Raw genomic sequence first — 9,827 nt, 5'->3', positions numbered from 1 at the left:
ATTTCATGTAAGGATGAGGAGATACGTGACCCCACTCGATTGAATTAAATTATTTATTTCTAAAATAAAGTTCGACGAAGTGCTCAGTTGTGGGAGGAAGATTAAATAGTGCCTCCTTGGTCCGTGATTTGATGCAATCTACTGAAAATTGTGTATTTAAATTTTTTAGATTTTCTTTTAATTTTAATATAATTGTGGCTAGACATCATTTTTGAAAAAAAGTATTGTTACGCAATCAGTAATTAAATAATATAATAATAATAATAATAATATAAAAAAAAAATCTACACGGATTAATATTATTAAAGAGAATATTTTCTAAATACAAAACGTCGTCACTAGGATTAGAGAGTTTATATAATATACTTCCCTAAATTCGAGGGTCATAATCATACTCGATTATTTTCTTGAAAAAACTTACAGACAAGCATGTGCAACATAGCTAGGGATGTGTCCATCTCAAGTTGTTGAAAATGGTAACTTCAAAAGTGCAGGTTTTTTTTTGCTCACCATCTCAAACAAGCATGTGTCTGCTCACCATCTCAAACAACTCATTTTCTTGAAAAAACTTACACCAACCTGCTGAGAATCTGGAATTGCTCTCATATTGCTTCAATGTTACATTCCACTCTTTGTTCCTAACTTGAAGCTTTTCAGAGTCCATTTCTGGTGAAAAATCCTCATTTGCAAAGGATATGGGAATGTGCTGCCAATGGACAACATATAATGCTTCAACTTAATTCCATGAAAATATATAATACTTTTAACCAAGAAAAGTTTTTTTATTTTGTTACCAGAACATTGTTCCATTGCCTGAAGCGATTCAAGTGAATCTCCACTTTGAAGAAGGGATATCTGGTTGATGCAATTTTCTTCTTTGGTGAAGAGAAAGAAGAGGGAGCTGTCTCTTGTAATTTGGTGAACAAAAATCTATCGATAATGAGTTCAAAGCAAACAACATCCCCTGCTTTCAAGAGATTTTGCTCTACAAAACTCCTCCATCCACTACAAATATAAGCATCTTTATCTCTATTTCTACTCCATTTGTACAGAAGTGGCCCTTTTTTACCATTTTCTGTTTGGAGGCTAATACTTCCAAATTTCTCTGATAATTATTTTCTTGCAAATTTCTTAGGAACATTTGATTGGCTCATCACAACTTTGAAGCCAGATTTCTCAAGTGATTCAGCTTTGTTCTTGGATTCTTGCCTTCTCCTTGAAATCTCAACTTCATCTTCTCTTGGCTTTCTTTTCTTACAACTTGGTATATCACTAGAAATACTGCAGTCTTCTGTCATTAAACCATATTTTTTTCAAAACAATCTTCTAAGCTGTGTTTAGAGTACCTTAATGTCACGCGGTCGGAGTTTGAGACGACCAACGTGCAGCACTTGGAGGCTCTTGCTTGTTAAAGAGTGCACCAAGTAAGCCTAAGAAGAGTTTTGGCCTATTCAAGGCTCAAAGAAAGTTGCTTGGGAGGTTTTAAGATGAGTAGGCAAGGGAACTTGGGAGTTTGAGTGAATGAGAGCTTTGTTGAATTGTCCAAGGGATGATCTACAAATGATCCCTACCAATCTATTTATATACATGCCCCACCAACCTAGGGGCGTATGGCCGACCTTAGCAGGTCGGTTTAGACCATTCTAGACACTTCTATATGTGTCTTAGATACATCTTAGGCCATACAAGGCCATTCTAGATCCTACCAAGTACATACATGAATATTCTAGACACTCCTAATCTATTCTAGACTCTTGTAGAGTATTCTAGAGTATGTATATTTGGACTGAGTGTTGGGGCCTTCTAGCACAGTCTAGAGTCATCCGATACCATCCAGCACGTTCCAGCACCATCTTGGGTCTTCTAGAGGCTACCGGGGCTGTCCAGCACGTTCTAGCATTGTGTGGCACTGTCTAGGGGCTTCCAGACGCTTCTGGGACATTCATGAGGGGCGTTGGCCTTGTCCAACGTCGTCCAGGTCCGTCCAGGTCCGTCCAGCCCTATCTAGAGGCTTCTAGCGGCATCTCGGACGGTCTGGAGTGCTCTCGGGTCGCCTAGCGCGTCTGGAGGTGTTAGTCGTTGGGTCATGCGCACAGGGAGGCGCACGCGTTCGTCGCTCACACGCGGGGTCGCCCGGCTGAGCGTTGCGCGCGCGTTTGGACTCGCGCACGCTGGGCCTTCAGTCGTGAGCACGGTTGCGGGCCTGGCCGTGCGCATGTCTGCTGCCTTGGGCGCTTGGCTGGGTGCCTGTCCGGGCATGTGCCTGCCTATGCCTTGGCATGCCGACTTGTTAGGTGTCCGTGATGGGCTTGCACCAGGGATAGGGGGCGCATGAGTGGGCCATATGTGGCGACTTGGGAAAGCCTTCTGACGGGTCATGACTCCATCTTGGCGATGCTAAAGAAGCCTTGGGCCTTCTATTGGTGTGATTTGAAAAGTCATTTTTGCGGGGCGTGACATTAAGCTTTAATTAACATGACTAAAAGTACTTTTTGATCTAAAGCACTTTGGAAAACAGTTTAAAATACTTTCAGTGGACATAGTCAAATAAATAAACTAACAAATTAGACAGAAGACTTAATAAGAAATGAATGTTTTAGGGTTGGTTTAGTAATAATTTTATTTTGAATTTTTGTTTTTAAAAATTAAGCTTATAAATACTACTTCTAGTTCCAAATTTCTTTAAATGTTATCAATTTTTACCAACTGTTTAAAAAATCATGCTAAATTTTGAAAACTAAAAAAAAACCTTTAAAAAATATTTTTATTTTTAAAATTTGACTAAGAATCTAACTATTCTACTTAAAAATATTTACCAAATGAACCTTAAAACTTGCATACCTTCAGATTCCGTATTGATTGAAAACGAATCTTTCTTTCTCATTTTTTACAAGATCGACGACAGGAAACTGAAGCCTTCTTACTCTTGTTAGATTGTCGGCGAAAACTCTGCAAACTTTTATGAGAATCAGAATCAAATTCATTAACATTGAAAGAATGTTGGGTTTCCACTCCAGTTGGATCAAATATGGTCACTTCAAAACTACTCCAACTTCCACTTCCATTTAATAATTTAAACACCAACAATGAACCGAACTCTAAACAATAATGTTCGGCAAAATTTTCCTATCCCTTTTGCAGCCAAACAGCGCCATTAGCGGCCGTCTTCAAACCCACTTTCCATTTCATTCCATCTGGAAGCCTAAGAACAACGGAACTTGATAAAAGCTTACCATAGTCTTTGACAAACATCTTCGGAATCATCTGGAAAACACGGCAAAAGACCATTTCTTAAGTTAAGACATACAGAACTTGAAAAGTTTCTTCTTTTTTTTTTTTTTCCTTTTTTCTTCTCTTGATCATAAGAAAATTCGTCCTTGTGTAAGGGAGGGAAGGAGAAAGATAAAAATGAAAAGTGAAGGAAGAATTTTGAAAAACTTGGGAGGAAAAGCCATTGTTAATGGTGGAGGAAGGTAGAGTTGCAGAGAATGAAAGAAAGTTGAAGTGAGGAAGATGAAGTTGGTGAAAAATGGCGTCTGTTCAGATACTGTGTATAGTACGGTTTTTCAAAAGACTGTAGACTGTACATGCAGGTTTTTTTTTTCTTGAAAAAATAAAGGGAAACGATTAGTATGACGTGCAGCCGTGCAGGAGACTTTTGAGTTTTCTTCTCTTTTTTTTTTCTTTTTTAGGAGTGATGTAATTCGGACCTTTAATATTAATATTGTTGTTTTGTAACTTATTAGAGAAATATTATTGTTTTGGGAGTTCGAGGCTAGAAGTCGAGGGTTGAGGATTCGACTAATGTAGTAAATCAGGGTTGTCGAGGGTTGAAGATTCGACTAATGTACGTAAATAAAGTTGTCGAGGGTTGAAGTTTCGACATACATTAGGGTTGGAACCAATAAGGTTGGAAACAATACGTAAATTACTGTTGTCAAGGGTTGAAGTTTCGACATACTTAGAAATCATACCTAAGTCGGAACTTCAATCCTCGACAAGGAACATAAGTGGGTGAAGCAATGTAGGAGAGAGCGAGATTCAAACCGAGATTACTGGAGAGAGCGAGATTTAGAGCAAGATTGTAGGAGAGAACGAGATGTTGAGCGAGGGTTTTGGAGAGAGTGAGATTGAGTCTCATGGATTAAACGATCAACCACAGCTGACGTGGAAATCGTCTTCACTTTATTTACTTTCCATAAGTCTGAAAAAGTGCATATATTTATTGACTAAGTCTTAAAAAAGGTGTGAAGTCCTATCACCATGCTCTGATTCCCCTGCACGATTCCCTGATGCATTGACCGATTGATCTGATTCCCCTGCTCTGATTCCCTACATTCATTGGCGCATTCATGCCTCTCTGCCATAACCTTAATGCCTTTTCAACCACCCCAAATCCGTGGGTCGAGTGTTGAACACTCGACCTACATTCTTTTAAAACTCCATCCTCTTCATTTCTACTCACTCATTCCCTCGATAATTTTTAAGACTCATTGCCCTTGATTTTGCTCACTCCTCTCCCCTTGATTTGCTCACTACCCCTTCATAGCTCACTGCCTTCGAAATCATCTTCCTCTTCTCCCATTTCCATTTCCATTTCCCTTCTTGTATTTCGTTTAATACAAATCATTCTCACACAACTATACTGGTTCGTTACTCTACTAGATTTTTATTTTTTAAGAATAATTATAAATTTTATTTTTGTTCTTATATTATTATCTTTTTATAGATTCTATTTTTTTAAAAAAATTTTGTAGTTGTGGTCAGATAACAAATAACAAGAAAAAAGGGTGAACGTCGTCACTTTGAAGGAAAAAAGAGAACTACCGTCGAATCTGTGAGTTGAACTTATGATATTTGAAAAGTTTAGTTTATTCTTATGATATTTGATTTATTTAGTATTAACTTTGATGTTTATAGTGTTAGAATGTTTAGTTTACTGTTATGTTTAAGAAGTTAAATATTTATAGTTTAATACAAAATTATTGTGATAGTTAACCAGTTTAGTATAGTTTCAAAAATTTAATATAGTTTGAAATTTTTAGTTTATTCATATGAAAATTATTGTTGTTATGTTTATTGTTCCTGAAACACCGGAGAGAAATTGTAACACACGAAGAGGTGTGTTTAATTTCAGATCGACATGCTGGTATAATTGCAGCAGTGAACAACCCAGCAAATGGTTGGACGGGGCTGAAATGTCACCATCGTTTCTGCTTATGACATATCGTTAGCAACTTCAATAAAAAGTATAAATTTAATTCATTGAAAAATTATGTTTATCGTGCCGGGAGTCTCAAATTCGAAAGTTCAACAAAGCAATTAAAGATATCAAAGGAATAAATCAGAGTTGTCTCTATCATAGTGCATAAATGGAGTCCTCAAAGGAGCTCGAATGTTGCCTATAAATATTCTTGCTCAGATAACATTATTCAAATGCGTGAACTATTTCGAAAAAAGAAGAGCATAAATAAGGGATGCATTAGAGCGTCAAGATAAATACACCCGATAAATATTATTTTTTATATATAATTTATTAATAGTTTATTTCAAACATATTTTATAATACTAAGTAGAGTAAAAATCCAGGTACGCACACGACAAAATAAATAAATGGGCTACACGATCTAGTAAACATGAAGTACAATCATACGATCGGTATGAAGGTGTGTTTCATGTGAAGACCGGATGTCATAGTCTCAATGCCAAGGAGGAAACTTTCAAATATTGAGGCTAAACAGGGAACGGTACATGTAACAAGTGGCAAACATTCGGTATTCCGACAAGATTGAAGGATCGAGGTTAAGTTTAATATGGTTAGGAATACAATTTCGAGAGTTCTCAGATGATGTAGACAAGGAAACCGTCATAAGATATGCGTAAGCATATATACTACAAATGATGGGTGGAAATCTGTTTTCAGATAAATCGGGTCATTTTGTTCACTTGATGTTCCTGCCAATGTTAGTTAACCTCCATGATGTGGGGCGGTATTCGTGGGGTGAAGCATGTTTGGCATGGTTATATAGACAAATATGCAAATACCTGAGGCCAATGTTAGTTAACCTCCATGATGTGGGGCGGTATTCGTGGGGTGAAGCATGTTTGGCATGGTTATATAGACAAATATGCAAATACCTGAGGTTCGAGAGATAGCTGGGCCTCTCATACTTTTACAACTATGGGCTTAGGAGCGATTTCCAACAATGACTCCACAGCCACAACATGTTAATGACGCTCAGTTAGTTGGACGAGCCTACGATTCTCGGTATGTTGTTTTAATTCAATTTAATTTTTATATCATTGATCTAGTTAATTTAAATTCTAAATTATCAATTTAAAATTTTAGGTGGAGAGACAAATTTTGTGTGATTAGGACAGCCACACATGTAGTAAGCCAGTATAGATACATGTTTGATCTGCTTCAACCTGAACATGTACATTAGGAATCTTTTTATGGTGGTTCTTCCTTCTAATGACCGACATGAACCTAATTGATTATTTTATACACATTTTTATTGTATTTATCTGTAATATTCTCTAATTGAAATATATTTTGTGTTTCAGGTTATTTGGGAGCCGTACAAAATTATTATGCATACTTTGCCTAATTTTTGTACGAATTTCAAAACATATGGCGGACGATGAGTCCTCTCATATGTTTTCACATTGGTGAGTGGCATCTTCCTGACAGGGTGATGAGACAATTTGGTTTTTAGCAGGATGTCTCATCGCCTTTTAATATTGAACCCATACTGCATGATATTGACCTAAGGACTGGAGATTGGTCCAAAAAAGTTGCACATTTGGTAGTGTGATGGCACTATCGTGCAAGGTTTATTGCAGTGGGGGTTTCTCTTGAGCAGTTTGACATAGATGTCACTCCATAATATATTCATTGGTATAATAATATCACAAGACGCTACGTCACTCGTCCGGGAGCAGCTGTGGGTCATCTGGTAAATGAATATTATCTAATTATTTTTAATTTAAATTTATTTAAATATTGTCTAATTGTTTTATAATTCACAGAGATCGAACAACCATAGACTCCGTTACCTATTGTTCCTCTACCAGCTCCTACACGTAGAGGACCTGTTCGGGAAGAGGGTGAGTTTGATGAGGTTGCACATAATGTGGAAGAGTTGTCCCCTATGATGCAGACGCAGAGTCAAACTGATTATGCTAGTCCGATGATGCCAGCATTTTGTTCAGAACATCATGACTCAGAGGCTGGTCCTTCGTCTTCATACGTGCATGGACATGGTTAGGGTCGTGGAGAGCATAATGAATATTTATATTATGAAGCGTCTGCAGAGGTACCAGAGCAACATTAAGAAGAACCCGAGCAACCTCAAGTTCGAAGTCGACGAAGACAACCAGCTCGAAATCAACGACGTCCGCCTTTGTGGGACACATTGATTTTTGTTATTATTTTTATATAAATGAGATACTTAATTTTTTTTATGAGATATTATCTTTTTAATTTATTCTTTTTATTTATTATGAATAATAATTATTTCGATGTAAAAGCTTTTAAATGGGAAAAATTAAAAGGATATTTTCCTTTTAGAAACTATTTAGGAAAATATTGTTGTTTTCAAATTTAACAAATTTAAATAATAATATTTTAGATATTGTTGATAAAAGAACAGAACCTTCACATGCAAGTCTATAATAAGACTGTATTATTGATGTAAAAGAACAGACATTTTAATCACAGTAGTGAGGTCAAGATTTTGATGGAGTTTTTTTTTTAATTATAAATAATAATAAAATCTTTATGATGTCAAGCAACAATAAAAAAGAATAAGAATATGATGAACCAAAAAGATGAAATGGCCCCATCTACGAGCAATAGCAGTTAAATTCTAAAAGATTTATCCAAACGAGTTTGTTTCCAAATGGGTTAGAAAGAATAACATATCAAGCTGGAAACTCTCAAGTTAAAAAGAAAAAAACTGGAAACTCTCGCTCTCTCTTTTACTCTTCCCTCTTTCGTTCTCTTCGCTCTCGCTCTCTCTGCTTTCTCCGATCTCGCTCTCTCTCATTTGTGTTCCTGTTATTATAAGTGACGATATTGAGCTGCCATATAAAGATGTCTTGGATTACTCAGAGTTTTGTGTTTTTATCCAAGCAGCAGATTCTATAAGGAAAGGTTATCTACTGAATCTTCTTCATGGAATTGGACGAGAAAAGTGGACAAAGATGTGGAATAAAATAGAGGAAATTGTGCATGAATTTGAATATCAGTATCCATCTCAAAGTGGTGGTGCTGTTGATATGATTTGGCAAGCAGTGTCACGTAAAGTGTCAAAAATAAAATCTAATCGAAAGTACAAAAATAACGAAAGGGAAAGGTTGAGCGTTCAAATTTTGACCTATTAAAAAGAAAAAAACAATATTTTTACAAATAGTTTGAAAACAACAATATTTTCCTAAATAGTTTCTAAAAGGACAATATTATTTTAATTTTCCCGGACCTTTAATATTAATATTGTTGTTTTCAAAACTTATTAGAGAAATATTGTCGTTTTGAAACTTATTAGAGAAATATTGTTGTTTTGGGAGTTCGAGGCTAGAGGTTGAGCGTTGAGAACTCACCTAATGTGGAGGTCGAACGTTGAGAACTCGACGAACAAAGAAAATTTGGAAACAATACATAGGCCGAAACTTCAATCCTCGATGAGGGAAATCTCGCGAATCTCGCTTAGGTTGTCGAAGGTTGAAGTTTCGACCACATCCACCCTCGAGATTGCAGGTTTATTACTTTTATTTTTCCCTCATATAGGAAATAAAGTAATGAGATGGTATACTAAATGTATCTGGGTACTCGAGCTGCTTCTAACAACCTATGCATTTTGTTATCATTTCGAATTAGATGGAGGCTTGTGGGATTGACGTGAGGGGGTGGGGATGGCTATATTTCTGGGAACGAACTCCAGGCGAATATAAAGCACATGGATACAAGTTATGCCTTATGAAAGACAATTCCGAATTAGCTTTGTCTACTAACAAAATTTTGTATATTAGGTTGTCGAAGGTTACACACATATCGAAACTTCAAAGCGATTAAGGAGATAAGTGGGCTGAAGCAAATTAAGAAGAGAGTGAGATTCAAAACGAGATAGTAGGAGAGAGCGAGATGTTGAACAAGATTTTAGAAGAGAGCGAGATTCAAAGCGAGATTTTAGGAGAGGGCGAGATTTAGAGTGAGAATGTTGGAAAGAGCGAGATTTAGTTTATATTGACTAATCTGACTAACATTGAACTTGGTAAAATGAAATGGTTGAATAATTGAAAAATAAAATTATTTAGGAATACACATTGAATACTAAGATTACGCATTGAGTTTCTGGTAGTAGATCCATAATCAAAAAAGTGTTTGTGATTATTCTAGAAGAAATGAAAGCTAGTAATCATTAATGGAAAAATAACAACAATAACAGAGATGGCGAGATCTTAGAAGAGAGCGAGAGTGAGAGAGTGAGTGTAAGAGAGCGAGGTCTTAGGAGAGAGCGAGAGCGAGAGAGCAAGATCTTATGAAAGAGCGAGAGTCTTTTCTTTATTTGAACTTTCCATAGAAATATATATAAAAAAAAAAAAAAGAGAGAGAGAGAAAAAAGAGCTAATAATCATACTATAATTGAATAATCATTAGACTATAATTGAATATATTAGATTATTATACTATAATTGAATAATCATTAGACAATAAATTGAATATATTAGATTATTATACTATAATTGAATAATCATTAGACAATAAATTGAATATATTAGATTATTATACTATAATTGAATAATCAGTAGACAATAAATTGAAT

General features: G+C 35.9%; 1 pseudogene; it reads right to left on the bottom strand.

Moving 5' to 3' along the window:
• Positions 1 to 272: 272 nt before the first annotated feature.
• LOC120073570 lies at positions 273 to 3,288 on the bottom strand (annotated as a pseudogene).
• Between the last annotated feature and the right edge of the window lie 6,539 nt (positions 3,289 to 9,827).

Source organism: Benincasa hispida, chromosome 3, assembly GCF_009727055.1.
Source record: "Benincasa hispida cultivar B227 chromosome 3, ASM972705v1, whole genome shotgun sequence".
Taxonomy (NCBI): domain Eukaryota; kingdom Viridiplantae; phylum Streptophyta; class Magnoliopsida; order Cucurbitales; family Cucurbitaceae; genus Benincasa; species Benincasa hispida.
The sequence above is the reverse complement of the archived record's forward strand: the minus strand, read 5'-3'. Positions and strand labels throughout refer to the sequence as shown.